Source organism: Delphinapterus leucas, chromosome 10, assembly GCF_059928025.1.
Source record: "Delphinapterus leucas isolate spDelLeu-1000000601 "Yukka" chromosome 10, BTC_Dleu_Yukka2, whole genome shotgun sequence".
Classification (NCBI taxonomy): Eukaryota; Metazoa; Chordata; class Mammalia; order Artiodactyla; family Monodontidae; genus Delphinapterus; species Delphinapterus leucas.
In genome coordinates this window covers 88,869,383-88,884,418 of record NC_143138.1, presented here as the reverse complement: position 1 = coordinate 88,884,418, position 15,036 = coordinate 88,869,383, and the positions used below count along the sequence as shown (strand labels likewise).

Here is a 15,036-nt window from a genome sequence, read left to right as displayed (position 1 = left end):
ATCCTGAATAGCCAGCTTTTTAGTTAAACTGAATGCATGTATATGTACACATATGTGTATCCATAATTGTGTATGTGTGTGTAAATATACACATAGCTAATACCAAGATTTCAGAATTTAATAAGGGTAATGAGAGCCTATAGTAGTGCCTTTGCATAAGTAGTATTCTGTAGATATTTTTGGAATGCATGAATGAATGAACGTCAAGAGAAAATGATGAATATCACTGGACTGCCTTAGTTAAAATGGAAGTTTATTATAAATCTCAACTCAGAGTTTAGAATTTTCATAAGCATTTTTCTTTATTGTATTTCTCCTTTGCTTAATATTCTAGTTGCTTTTACATTTTATGATTAAAAGGTAATTATTTTGTTATAAACAAGTAGTACCAAGATCTATTTTATGCCTTGCATATGTGCATTCTTGAGTTTGGCAAATTGTTTACTCTTTGTCGTCTATCTGGTGCCACCTCCTTGCAACATTCAGCGTTTTTCTTTCATTCAACAAATATTTATGAAGACCTTCTCTGTGCACTATGCTGGGTTTTGATGGAGGGGAGATGAATGGGTGGAGGGGAGATGAATTAGTCATACATACATCTGTGAAAGCTCACCTAGAGTATTGTGATTAAAGGTCAGTGCATTTTAAATTATCTTAATTGATGAATGTATTAAGATCAATCAAAAGTAAATGCCTACCTTAAAAAAAATTAGCCTAACTTGTAACTTCTAACAATAAATTTGTCATCTCACCATGCACATTTACTGAGCATCAGTTATCTAAGTGAAGCTTTACTGCAGAGAACAGACGTGAATCATAGAATGTCGTCCAGAATATGAACTGTCCCATGAACTGCCCAGTGCCCCACAGTCTTGAATTCTGACATTCCATCAGCTTGGCAGAACCTTCCTCCCCTGGTCCTCTGTGTCGAGACCCAACTCAAAAATCACTTTCCACTTATGCCTTCCCTGGCAGTTTTGTCTCCAAGAATAGGGATAGTACCCTTTCTGTGCAGTTCCGTAGCAATCCAACCATAACTCTATTATGGAACAGACTACGTTGATATTTTCATTAAAGTTTTATTTCTAGATAATTTAAAATACACTCAAAGAAATCATGTAGAAAAAGCTCTAATCCAGTCTTGGGTGGGGATTTAAAGAAATCTGCTGAGAGCAGAAGCCAATTAAGGTAGAGTATAAAGAATGAACTTTCTCCATCCAGGAAAAAAAAAAAAGATAAAGAAAAAGTCTTTCGAGAGGAAAAAGTCATATGTGCCGAGCTCAGGGATAAGAGGGAGCACCAGGCAAACTGAGAAAATGTAAATAGCTTGGGAGGGTAACAGCTTTGAGGAATTTAAGGAGAAGAAGATGCAAAGTTGAGCAGAAATTAAATAATAAAGAGCCTTATATGCCTCTGAGATTTGGCCTTCACACAGAGGATAAAGGCTTGAGAGAGAAAATGATGGTCTCATTTTGATTCACATCTGCTTCCTCTTCCCAACCGGCACTATCTTAATTTAAACAATTAATATGTGAGCAAGAAAAGAAAACCCAGTGAAGGAGATAGAGGAGGAGTTATCAATGACGAGACGAATCCTTTGTAGCCAGAAAACTAGAGGATATAAAGTGAAATAGAAGCCAATGAGGAGCTTAGAGTAGGGATCATCAAACTACACCTGTGAGACAAGTCCAGCCCGCAGCCTACTACTATAAATAAAGTATTATTGGAGCACAGCCAAGTCGACTCATTAATACACTGTCTATGGGCACTTTTACATATGATGACCAAGTTGAGTAATTGAGACAGACATTATCTCATAAAGTCAATAATATTTACTATCTGGCTCTTTACAGAAAATGTTTGCCAGTCCTTTTTTTAAAGCAAAAGAGCAGTTGATTAAAAATAGGACTACCAGGAGTCCTTTGGATTTATCAGCAAGTAGGTTTTGGGAGACTCTGTGAGAGGAGTTTTCAGTAAAACGGTTGATGCTAAATATAAAGAATAGGATAAAAGAAAATGGAGAGAATAAATGCAGTCACCTTCCCACCACCAACTCATTCCTGCCCCAGTCTCAGCAATAAAATGTATTATCTCCATTCACTGAGGAGGAAACAGTTTCAGAGATTTTGAGTAACTTAGCCAAAGTTGCACAGCAAGTACTTAGGGGTTGGAACTGGAATCCAGTTCTGTTTAATCAAAACCCATGTTCTTTCTGCTAGATTGGATTTTCCCTAGAATTTAAGTTCGAGAGCCCAGAATTCAAGCCTCATGAAATTGTTTTAGATTCCAAAAATCGTGAACTTAGAAGGCAAAATATTCTTGCAGAGAAATGAGATGAAACCTCATCTGTTATCCATTTCAACATGCACACTGAAGGAGTGAGACTGTTTAATAACTATGTTCAATTAACCCCAAATCATTCTCTCTGCAAATGTAAAAAAATCTTACTCCCCAGACCCTCCTAATTTACAGAAACCACCTACTCAGAGTAAGTTTTCATAGACATAACGGAATTCGCTTACAACATCTATTCTAAAATATTTTGCACAGCAAAGAAAATGAATAAATGCAACCTTTTAAATTAATAGCCATTAAGGGAACAATAATAACAACAAATAACAATGGAGAGAGACATTTCTAATGAAAGGAAAGAGAAAACTGGTAGACCAGAACCTTCCTATCCTATAAAGGTCTACATGAAAAACCTGAATAAAAGAATGTAAACAATTTTTTCTAACATGTAATTCACTATTGTCCAGATTCAGAGATTTATGTTAAATGAGACATATTAGCCTCTTTCTTCCTCATTCCTTTATCAATTTTCAGGACAACAATTTTAAGTATGATAGGCAGATAGGAGGGAGAGGTTGCTATAATATATGTCACCATTAATTAGAAATTACTTTAAAGCAGTAGCACTCAGTGGGGGCAATTTTGCCCCTCCCGGGACATTTGGAGATGTCTGGAGGCATTCTGGATTGACACAACCTGGGGTAGGGCAGAGTACTACAGACATCTTGTGGGTAAAGGCCAGGGTGCTGTTAAACATCCCACAAAGCACGGGACAGCCTCCCGCAACAAATTATCTGCTGGCCCAAAATTTCAGTTATGCCCAGGTTGACATACACCACTTCAAAGGAGCACCACTGTAGCACAATGGCATTCCAGCCAATGGCATAGTCTCCAGCATTTCAGACATACTAATTATGCATAGGCAAATGTTATCTGCAAAGTCATGAAATATAACCCTTAAACTCTCACAGTTGGAAAGGACAGCCTAAAAGAAAGAATTATGTAGGGATGATTGAAAGATCAAAAATATTGTATTATATAAAAAATAATAATATATCAATATTACCATGTATGATTTTTAAGAAAAAGTCCTCTTCTTCAAAGATGGTATTACATATATATCAAACTGTATACATACCCTTTGGACCAGCAGCCTATAGCTGCATAAAAACAGTACATTAAAGACCCGTATGAGGCATGTTGCCAATTCATCCACAAAGAGAGAGATAAATGTGTGACTGAAAAAGTACTTGTCGAACACAAGCTGCAGCTGTGTCTAACTAATACCTAATTACTCAACTAGAACATATTATCCATCAGGCAGAAAAGAGGTGGGTAATTTGCTATCATCTACTGAGATGATTTACCAAATTACTGCATAAAAATACACTTAGCTCATATTAAAGTTACGACACTAACCAAACACAAGCATATTCAGAATTAATGGTGATTTGACCTAACTTTCCTTTGTGGGGATTTAGAAAATATACTCCACAGGAATAAACCAAAGATAGTATAAAAATCTTAATTGGAAACCTGAAATTGACATCAGAATTCTTCCGGAACTAGTATAAAAGATTTCAATAGGGCTTCCCTGGTGGCGCAGTGGTTGGGAGTCTGCCTGCTGATGCAGGGGACGCGGGTTCGTGCCCTGGTCCGGGAGGATCCCGCATGCCGCGGAGCGGCTGGGCCTGCGCGTCTGGGGCCTGTGCTCCGCAGCGGGAGAGACTGCGGCGGTGGGAGGCCCGCGTACGGAAAAAAAAAAAAGATTTCAATAAAGTTTGGTATTCAAAAACTGTAATATGGGAAAATATCAATAATAATTTAAAAATAAATTACATTTGTTACTGTTTTGGTTACTTATCTGTTATAAAACAAATTTATATACAGATATTCGTGTATAATTTAATCTGAACAGAAATGTAATGCTGATGAACACTATCTTCTTGGATCTTAATAATAAACTCTACAGAGACGTGAATTGGAGAAAATTCTTCTGACAGCTGACTTTGTCATCAAGTGAGCACTAGAAACGTCCTCTGGTAAATCGGTTCATTGCTCTTAATTCTTCACTTCTGTCCTGTATTCGAATTACTTCATACCATTTGTCACAGGACTTTGCATTACCTCGCACTAATGAATATGTTTCCTCATTCAGCTGATGTTGAGTTTAGCCACATGACTTGTTTGTCCAATAGCATGTGGATTAAAGTGATGGGCCCTAGACACAAGCTGAAGCCTTTAAAGGCATTTCATAACTCTGCTCACCTTTTTTGTTTTCATGCCATTTGCTATTAGAGAAACATGCCTCACGTGACTATTAACTAATTAGAGAAATGCAGAGCTGACCCACGACTTGAAAGCAAAGAAGATATTTGTCGTTGTAAGACAGTGAGATTTTTGAACTTGTTTGTTAACAGCAGAAATTACTATTTCCCTTAATAAAGGCTTTTCCAGAAATGTTTATACTATGGATGTTTCATGTTTACCGCCCCAGCATTTGTCTCCCTGATTTTTAATCGAAGATCCACCTTCATTCCATATCTTTAGGAAGGAGTTTCTGGGGTAAACCAAGTCTTGGCATTTTTCTGGTCACTGTAATTTGATTCAGTTATGGACATAAGATTTTAGTTCGGCCAATCACAATAAATTTCAGGACTTCTGGAAAAGCTACCAGAAAAGAATTTCACTGTTTCCTTATAGTCTCTTACTAGAAAAATGGGAAGTTTAAGCTGCTTTCCGACATCTTCCTGACACAAGGAGAAATCTAGTGCTACCTAGACTTAAGCCAACAAAGTTGAAAATAGAGTCAAGAAACAGAAAGAAACAAATCCTGAGGAGGTGGCCCAGTCTCTGAACCCAACTATACCTGAAAATTAATCTAGCTCTGGATATTTATATGTGTTGATAATTTCCATTTATTCCTTAATCTAATTTTAATTGAGTTAATGGTCTCTGACCACAGAGAGCTTCGTAAAGGATACGGTATCTATGGTGTCAATTTAAAGGATAGGAAATAGAGAAAATATTTTTTTTGTCTTTTTAAAAATTAATTAGTTTATTGAGGTAACACTGATTTATAACATTATATGTTTCATGTGCACAGCATTATACTTCTGTATACCCTACAATGTGCTCACAAGACAAGAAATAACAAGTGTTGGTGAGGATGAGGTTGGTGGGAATGTAAATTGGTGCAGCCACTATGAAAGTCAGTATGGAGGTTCTCCCCCAAAAATTTATAATAGAACTACCATATGATCCCGTTATCCCACTTCTGGGCATTTATCCAGAGAAAATATTTTTCTTAAACACAATTTTCCTTTATTTGAACTGAAACACTCAGTTATTCTGTAATGTGTATAAAAAGAAGAATTTATCACAGGAACAGAATAATTATAAAAGCGTATGCAAAATACATGTCTAAGTCTTCTATTCATATAATTTTCTTGTAAAAGTGAGTATCATTTTGACATAATTATAGTTTATCCAAATCCCAATGTAAAATTAACATTTCAAAGATATAATAGAATTATAATATTTTTCCTGCAGGCCAAAATATTTTACCAGTTCAACCTAAATTTATAATCTTCCAAACTTCACAGGAAGTATAAGAGACTATCTAAGGGAGGCGGGGCTACCGAGGAGGAGGGGCGCCTGGCTTCCGGCGGCTGGGGGCGGCCTGCGAGGAGGGGGGGGGGGGCCTGTCCCGGAGGTGGCGGTGGCGCCATCTTGTCGAAGGGGGGATCAGGAAGTGTGGACAGCAGGGGCGACAGTGGAGCCTGGAGCGGAGGCCGGAGGCTCCCGCCCGCCGGCCCTGGGGCAGCAGCAGCAGCAGCCGGGGCCGGGGCAGCAGCTGGGGGGGCGGGGCGGAGGGAGACAGTCCCGGGATGGGGGCGGGGCCCAGAGCGGGGGCCCTGCCTGAGTGGGGAGCTGAAACTGCTCCAGTTCCTTCTCCCCCGCGGCCACGAGCGCTTCCGCATTGCCAGCGCCTTCCTGGACCAGCTGAGATGCGAGTTCCCGCTGGCTGAGGCCCGAGGGGCCGGGACGAGGGCCGCGCCCGGGCTGCATTTCTCCCCACAGGGGTCGGTGCCTGGGGATCCCGTCTGCGTCCACTGCAACATCACGGAGTCATACCCAGCTGTGCCCCCCATCTGGTCAGCGGAGTCCGATGACCCTAACTTGGCTGCTCTCTTGGAGAGGCTGGTGGACATAAAGAAAGGGAATACTCTGCTGTTGCAGCATCTGAAGAGGATCATCTCCGACCTGTGTAAACTCTGTAACCTCTTTCAGCATCCAGATGTGGAGATGCTGGATCAGCCCTTGCCAGAAGAGCAGTGTACACAGGAAGATGTATCTTCGGAAGGTGAAGATGAAGAGATGCCTGAGGACACAGAAGACCTAGATCACTATGAAATAAATGAAAGAAGAAGCGCCAGCTGAGGGCAAGAAATCTGAAGATGATGGCATTGGAAAAGAAAACTTGGCCATACCAGAGAAAATTAAAAAGAACCAGAGGCAAGATTACTTAAATGGTGCAGTGTCTGGCTCAGCGCAGGCTACTGACCAGGTGATGAAGGAGCTCAGGGGTATATACTGATCACTGAGTTTCAAAGGCAGAAACTATCCCGTCGAACTTGTGAATGACAGCCTGTATGATTGGAATGTCAAACTCCTCAAAGTTGACCAGGACAGTGCTTTGCACAACCATCTCCAGATCCTCAGAGAAAGGAGCCGACTTCATCCTACTTAACTCTTCTTTTACAGATAACTTTCCCTTTGACGTGCCGTTTGTCAGGGTTGTGTCTCCAGTCCTCTCCGAGGGTATGTTCTGGGCAGAGGTGCCATCTGCATGGAACTTCTCACCAAGCAGGACTGGAGCAGTGCCTACTCAATAGAGTCAGTGATCATGCAGATCAGTGCCACACGGGTGAAGGAAAAAGCACGAGTGCAGTTTGGAGCCAACAAATCTCAATACAGCCTGACAAGAGCACAGCAGGCCTACAAGTCCTTGGTGCAGATCCATGAAAAAAACGGCTGGTACACACCCCCGAAGGAAGATGGCTAACCCGGGAGTGCCATCCCCTTCCTCCTTCCCTAGGCATCACTGGACCAATTACCTTTTTTTTTTTTTTTTTTGCCCTACGCAGGCCTCTCACTGTTGTGGCCTCTCCCGTTGCGGAGCACAGGCTCCGGACGCGCAGGCTCAGCAGCCATGGCTCACGGGCCTGGCCGCTCCGCAGCATGTGGGACCCTCCCGGACCAGGGCACGAACCCCCATCCCCTGCATCGGCAGGCAGACTCTCAACCACTGTGCCACCAGGGAAGCCCCTGGACCAGTTATCTTTGAATGCTGTATTTGGATCTCCCTCTGCCTCTGTGGTTCCCTCCCTCACTTTTCCTGGACATGATAGCTCTGCCTATTGCAGGACAATGATGGCTATTCTAAACGCTAAGGAAAAAAAAAAGAAAAACAGACACAGAACTGTTTCAAGTACTCAAGACGGACTTACAGACCAACCAGCCACCTGGCTGTAACCTTTGCTAGCAGGCATTCTTATAAAAGAAACTTTCGAGCCTCATTATACGGCTGGAAACTCAGCTGTGCTCCAGACTAGAGCCTCCTTACCTATGCTATGGATTTTTAATTTATTTTCCCTTATTTCATGTACACTGCTTTTTTTGGTTACAGTGTATGATGGATGTTTATGAAAAAAAATGTATCTTTGGGAACACAATTACAGTTTGTTAACTTGAAAAAAAAAAGACTATCTAAAACTCTACTAAATTTAAAATGAACAAATTTAATACCAGGTTTATAAACACGGCACAAAAACACCTCAGATGAAGGAGAGAATAAATTATATCTGTCCTAGAGTCAAGTCTACATAAACCTATTTTTCTAGATAATATAGGTGAAGTGTTTTTTCTGTAATTGAGTAAAGAAAACTTAATCAGCTTGCCTCGACACAGTAAAAAGTTTTCTTTGGCGACCATCAGTAAAGTGGCCAAGCACCTGATAATTATATTATCAGATGTTAATATTTCACTTCTGGTTGCTTAGCAGCCACCTATATTTTAGAAAATAATATTCTATTTCTCTGACTATATGATGCATATCATTTTATATTATTTGGAAAATACTGAAAGGTATTAAGGAAATAAAAGCCTGCCATGTTCCAAACACAAGATAGTTATTACTGTTAACAGTGTATTGTATTTCTCTCCAGAATTTATTTTCTAGAATTGTATATATAATCGTCTGCATCTTGTTTTTTAATATACACTTATTATATTTGATATTTTCCTATGCCAATCATTTGCTTAAAAAAAATTTTTTTCAATAAACATACATCTCACTTTAAGTAAGAGCCTAATTCTTACAGTGGTCTACATGAATTACATCCTCTCATTATCTATCTGACCCAACTACCTCCCACTCCTTAACTTTACTCTGGTCGCAACAAATCCACTGCAATTCCTCCAACGTGCCATGATGGACCCAAGTTAATGCCTTTATAGTAGCTGTCCCCTTGGCCTGCAGTCCTTCCTCTCCTGACGTGCATGGTTCATTCCACCTCCTCCTCCAAATGGCAAAGTTCTGTGGGATGTACCATGACCTATCAGGTGACTGTGGTCATGGTCTCTGGAGTCAGAATTCACATACTAGCTGTGTGACCTTGGGAAAACTGCTGAACCTCTCTGTCCTTTGGGGAACAACAATAACTATTCTCAGGGCCCAAACTCCACTCTTTTTTTTTTTTAAGTCTTTATTGAATTTGTTACAGTATTGCTTCTATTTATTTTATGTTTTGGTTTTTTGGCCATGAGGCATGTGTGATCTTAGCTTCCCAACCAGGGATCGAACCCGCACCCCCTGCATTGGAAGGTGAAGTCTTAACCACTGGACCACCAGGGAAGTCCCCAGCTCTTTTTTTAATGCTATTTTTTCCACAGTCCATTTGTATTTCATAGCATACTCTATTACTTACTGGTTATTACTGTTATTATTATAATTTACTGATACATTATGTTTATTGTGGACTGTCTCATCTCCTCTCACTAGATTGTAAATTCTACAAAGGTAGGTTTTCACCCTGAAGTGTTCCTCAAACAAAACTGCACTAAAAAATACACCCATATACACAAAAAACTAATACTAATATAGAACCTAGAATGCCATCACTGTCCTAAGCTTTTAAAATATATTAATCATTTGCTCCTGCCACAACCCATGGAATAGGGATTATTATTATGATCTCCATTTTATAGATAAGAAAGTTGGGGCGTTCAAATACATAAGCAGCCTTCCCAACTGGTAATGCTAGTAAGTGGTGAAAGAATTTGAACCCAGGCAGTCTGGCTCCAGACAGAATATTCTTGATCACTATGCTATGCTTCTACTGAATATGTATCGATTGAATGAACTGAACCAACCAAAGAAGGAAGGGCTGTCATATCAACAGGATCACGTTTCTTTGGTAGTCCCTACCTCCTTCTGAAAAAAAGTGAATTCTAGTTCTTCTAAGATTATCTTTTTCTCACCAGAGGAATGCAGGCAAGAAGGTAGAATAGTGAGGTTTTCATTTCTCATCTCACCTTCAACATGAGATGGGCCACCTTCCTGTTGGCTGAGTGTCCAAATATGTTGGATTTTCCTTTATTATTTTCGTCACCTTCACTCAGTTTCCAGCTCCACACTAATGATTTGCATCTGTAAAGCAAATAACCTTTGCTAGCCAGTGTGTTTTCCCTTTAACTTGGGCATGTTACCTTTTAATTTTCAATAAATATAGCACAACTTGCTAGTATACTATTAATAGCAGCAGTTTTCGAACAACTACATCATAACTGTGTTCAATTCACTGGAATACTGTGTTCTTTTGCCACTCTATACATACTGCCCTTTAATATAATTTCTTTTATTGGGATACGAGTTGCTTGCTGGATGCATTATGAAACTCCACAGGGCTGTATTACGAAAGCAATACTTTCTAGCTGTGCCCAGCTCTGCTCTAGCTTTGCTTAAGTATGTCATATGAGGGAGGGAGGAGGGCTTCTCCTTTAGTTCTTGAAAGGGAGTGACAGAAACTACTGTTCACTGCCCCTCTCACCAAAAGAAAACAAAAATACACTTAAACTTAGCTGTCCTCTAGGACTACCTAGAACACTGTTTCTCAAAATAGAACCCACAGACAACAACTGCATCACAGGCAGCTTGAGTGCTTGTTAAAAAAGGAGGACCACTACCCCTCATCCTGACCTTTTAGTGAACTGAAATTTGAGGAGGTAGGACAAAAGGGTTTGCATTTTTAACAAGTACCCCCAAGTAATTTGTGTGTGTATAATATATACATTAAACGTTATTCAACAAATAAATGTTCAGCCTCTACTAGATGCCATTTCCTATACTGATTTCTGGGAATATAATAATAAACAGAAAGAGATATAATCCCTGTCCTCATAAAATTTCAGCCTAGTGAGGAGCCAGATATTTGTAAACAACCACCACACAAACAAGCACAGACTCTCAACAGGGATCCGGGCTATGAAGGAGAGAAATTCAGAAATACGGACAGTTGGGCAGGAATTTCAAGGAAGGCATCTCTGAACTGAAACCCAAAGCTGAGTATAAATGAACTCAGGAAGAGGGGAAAAGGGGGTTGTGTTCCAGCCAAGAGGAAAATGATGTCATAAATCACACGGTGGGTAAAGGAGCTTGCAGAGAGAAGGACTAATGCACAAAGCCCAGGGTGTGATAGCAACAGGGAAGGGGAAGCAGATTGTGAGAAGAAGCCATTGAGGTGACAGCTGAGTCTTGTAGACTAGCTCCTCCTTCATTCTACAAATACAGAGGGAACCTCTTGGAGGCTTTAATGGGGGAGAGGACACTGGCAGTGTTATAGTTGACATTAGTCTTATCCTAGAGCTGCACTGTCCAATCAGGTAGCCACTAGCCACATGTCTATTTATGTTTAAATGTAATAAAATTAGAAGTTCAATTTCTCAGTCACAGTATTTACATTTTGAAAGCCACATGTGGCTGGTAGCTACCTATCTGACAGCACAGATACAGAATATTCATTGTCCCAGAGAGTTCTATTGGCACAGCTGCTCAAAGTGTGGTCTGCAGACCCCAGCATGGCAGACATCCCCTGAGAGCTAGTCAGAAATGCACAATGTCAAGTCCCACACTGCATTTGAAGGTGATTCTTAGGTGACCTGTGCATATTAAAGTTTGAGAACCATATTCTAAAAGGTAACTGACCTTTTAATGGAGTCCTATTAATCATTTGCTACTTTTCTTTTTAATAAATTTATTTATTTACTTTTGGCTGCATTGGGTCTTCATTGCTGCACGCGGGCTTTCTCTAGTTACAGCGAGCCGGGGCTACTCTTCGTTGAGGTGTGCGGGCTTCTCATTGCAATGGCTTCTCTTGTTGCAGAGCATGGGCTCTAGGTGTGTGGATTTCAGTAGTTGTGGCATGCAGGCTCAGTAGTTGTGGCTGTCGGGCTCTAGAGCACAGGCTCAGTAATTGTGGCGCACGGGCTTAGTTGTGCTCAGGCTTAGTTGCTCCGCGGCACGTGAGATCTTCCCGGACCAGGGCTCGAACCCGTATCCCTTGCATTGGCAGGCAGATTCTTAACCACTGCACCACCAGGAAGCCCCTCATTTGCTACTTTGAATGGGGTGAAAAGCATAGAGAAAATTCCAATATAGAGAATGACTGAAGAGATGAGGATATTGCCTGGTACCAATTTGGGCCTCAATTTTATGAGATCTCCTCAAGTCCCCTTAGGAACTCAGTGAAATATACACACCACTTGGTTCCAGTCAAATGCTTTACATCTGGGGGGGAAAAAGATTGTCTTACAGTTCTTTCCAAACATGATTTCCAGGTATTGCCCTGCTGCCTTCCCTTCCCATCCTTTCCCCTGTACTATCCCTCTCTAATGTCTTGCTGTTGTGAGTAGGATTGCTACGTATCATACCAACAGAATACAGGCTGTGACGCAAAAAGCTTAATTATCTTTTTTAGCGTTCCCGGTGAAATGTTACTTGTTAGATCATTAAAAGAAACTAATGAACTCACTGGCTTCCTGAAATTGTAGTTCTGTTTTTTAGAAGTATGGTTGCCTATTTATTTTTAACTGTACTGTTATTATACAAATAGATCAACTTGTGGTTGGTACCCATTTCCGACGCGTGCTCCACTCCACTTTTATTACACAGTCTATTACATGACAAAATACCTGAGGAAGCTCACCAAAATCCCAGACTTCTAAACAAAGCATTATAACATATGGGAGGATAGAAAAAACTTCCAAATAGCTAACCTAGGCTCAGGTTTAATATTTGAGCTAAAGAAAGATGAGGATAACAAAATGATAATAATCTTAAAATGAACACTTACTAATCATTAAGGACTGAATGTATCCTCTCAAAATTCATATGTGGAAGCCCTAACCCTCAATGTGATGGTAGTGGGAGAGAGGGCCTTTGTGGGGTATGAGGGTCAGATGAGGTCATGAGATTTGACAAAGTGTCTCTCCTTGACCAAATTTTAGTCAGGTTCCTTTGATCTTCTTACCAACTGGGCCTCAACTTTTGTCCTACTCTTTCTACCTCTTGCATTGTACAATTTTAGCAAGAGTCCTGCTAAGTCAATTTAGCCAGAATTTCCCACCTCAATATCTGATCACCCTCAATAGCTAATTGGGTTCCTCTTCCCCGCCTTACCCCAGGTGACATCTGATCTCCCTGGCCCCTTAAGCAAGAATTCTGTTAGGTTCATTTAGCTAGAATCCTCTCTTACCGCTGATGTTTCTTCTTAGCAATATTCCATCTACTGACCCCCACCCTGATCCTTGGCTACAAATTCCCACCATTTCTTGCTGTATTTAGAGTTGAGCCACCTCTCTTACTTCAAAAACCTCATTGCAGTAGCCCTCATACCTAGCCTGATAATCCTGAACACAGCTTGCCTTACCACTTTAACAAGGCTCACAATAATTTTTTCTTTAATAGGGTGGGATTCTCATGATGGGATTACTGGTATGATAATAGAAAGATATCTCTCTTTCTCTCTCTCTCTCTCTCTGTCTCTGTCTCTCTGTCTCTCTCTCACACACACACACACACACACACACACACACACACATTCTTTCTCTCTGTCTACAGAAGCATGGAGGAAAGGCCATGTGAGGACAGAGTGAGAAAGCAGCCATCTACAAGTCAGGAAGACAGCTCTCACTAGAAATCAGTTTGACTGGCATTTTGATCTTGATCTTGGACTTTCCAGCCTGTAGAACTGAGAGAAATACATTTTTGTTGTACAAGCCACACAGTCTGTGGTCTTTTTTTATGGCAGCATGAGCAGACTAAGACACTATGTGCCATGCCCAGTGCTACATACTTCACAGATATTGTCTCATTTGATCTTTACCTACATTATTACTAAGCTAAAGTTACTAATATTATAAATGCTTTACAAATGAGGAAACTGAGGCTCACTGAGGTTAAGTGACTTCCCAAAGTCCCTCTGTTATTATTCCAAAGCCATCTCCTATTTACTTTGAATCTGAGTCCAAAGATACCCCATGCAAACTTTAAGCAATATGTATGTTAAATGCTAGCAGCTATAGAGCCATCCAAAGCACCCCAAGTACTTGAAATGTTAACACATTTTGACATCTATATTAAACTATTACCTGCATTTAAATAGATGCTATTATTTTTACAGGTATAATTAGGCTTTATGTGCAAAAGAAATATATCTGTGTCTATTCCTTGTTTGTTTGTATTTTATTCTTTTTTTTATTCCTTGTTTTTATCCAAGAAATCTTACTAATTCGGGTTCATGTAGCACAGACAAGATGGCTTGCTAAACATATAAATGCACATCAAAAGCCAAGTCCTGTATGGATAGGAAACCTGAATTCTAATCCTATTTTGTAACTAATTATGGGACGTTGGGCAGGTCACTTTAGGACAAATCTCATAGGACAAGGTGTTCCCTTATGGGAAAAAGGGGCTGTTGGTCTTTAGCATTACCCCTCCCCCAGAGTTAATACTCTTTGAAAATATTTGATCTTTATAACAGGTTTAGGTCCTGCCACATGATTACTTTGAATTTTGGTCCCCAAGGTAAAAAAATGAAAGAATGAAAGAGAGGAGGAGGAGGAGGAGGGGGAGGGGGAGGAGAGAGAAGGAAGGAAGGAAGAAAGAAAGAAAGAAAGAGAGGGGGGAGGGAGGGAGGGAGGGAGGAAGGAAGGAAGGAAGAAAAGAAAAAAAGAAAAGAAAAGAAAGAAAGTTGGTCAATCATATGTGCTATTCTACAAAAGAAAAATAAAAAAATCAAAATAAGAAAGTTCAGACGTTGATTAGCTGATTGAATCTGTCTTGCTAGCAAATGTAAAATAATTAGCTGTACTGGTTAGGACTTATTCAGTTACAAGTGACAGAAACCCCTTTCAAAATGGATAAAGCAAAAAAACCAACAACAAAATATTTAGTGATATGCACAAATGAAAAGTTCATGGGTGGTATGGCTTCAGGCAAATATCTTTGCCTGCTGGCAAAGCTCTAGGCTTATACGCTCATCTTCACTTTCCCAGAGAGATGTCCCAGAATTAAATCTCATGGGCCAGAAAGGGCCATGTGCCACATTTGAAGCAGTCCTATGGCCAAGATAGGCCATATGCTTATACTTTGAACCAGAGATGAAGGCAGCCTCACTTTTA

At 40.3% G+C, this 15,036-nt stretch overlaps 1 pseudogene; it reads left to right on the top strand.

Moving 5' to 3' along the window:
* The window catches only part of LOC111174149 (ubiquitin-conjugating enzyme E2 Q1 pseudogene), a 37,142-nt pseudogene extending 29,732 nt beyond the window's left edge, over nucleotides 1–7,410 (top strand).
* The last annotated feature ends 7,626 nt before the right edge of the window (nucleotides 7,411–15,036 follow it).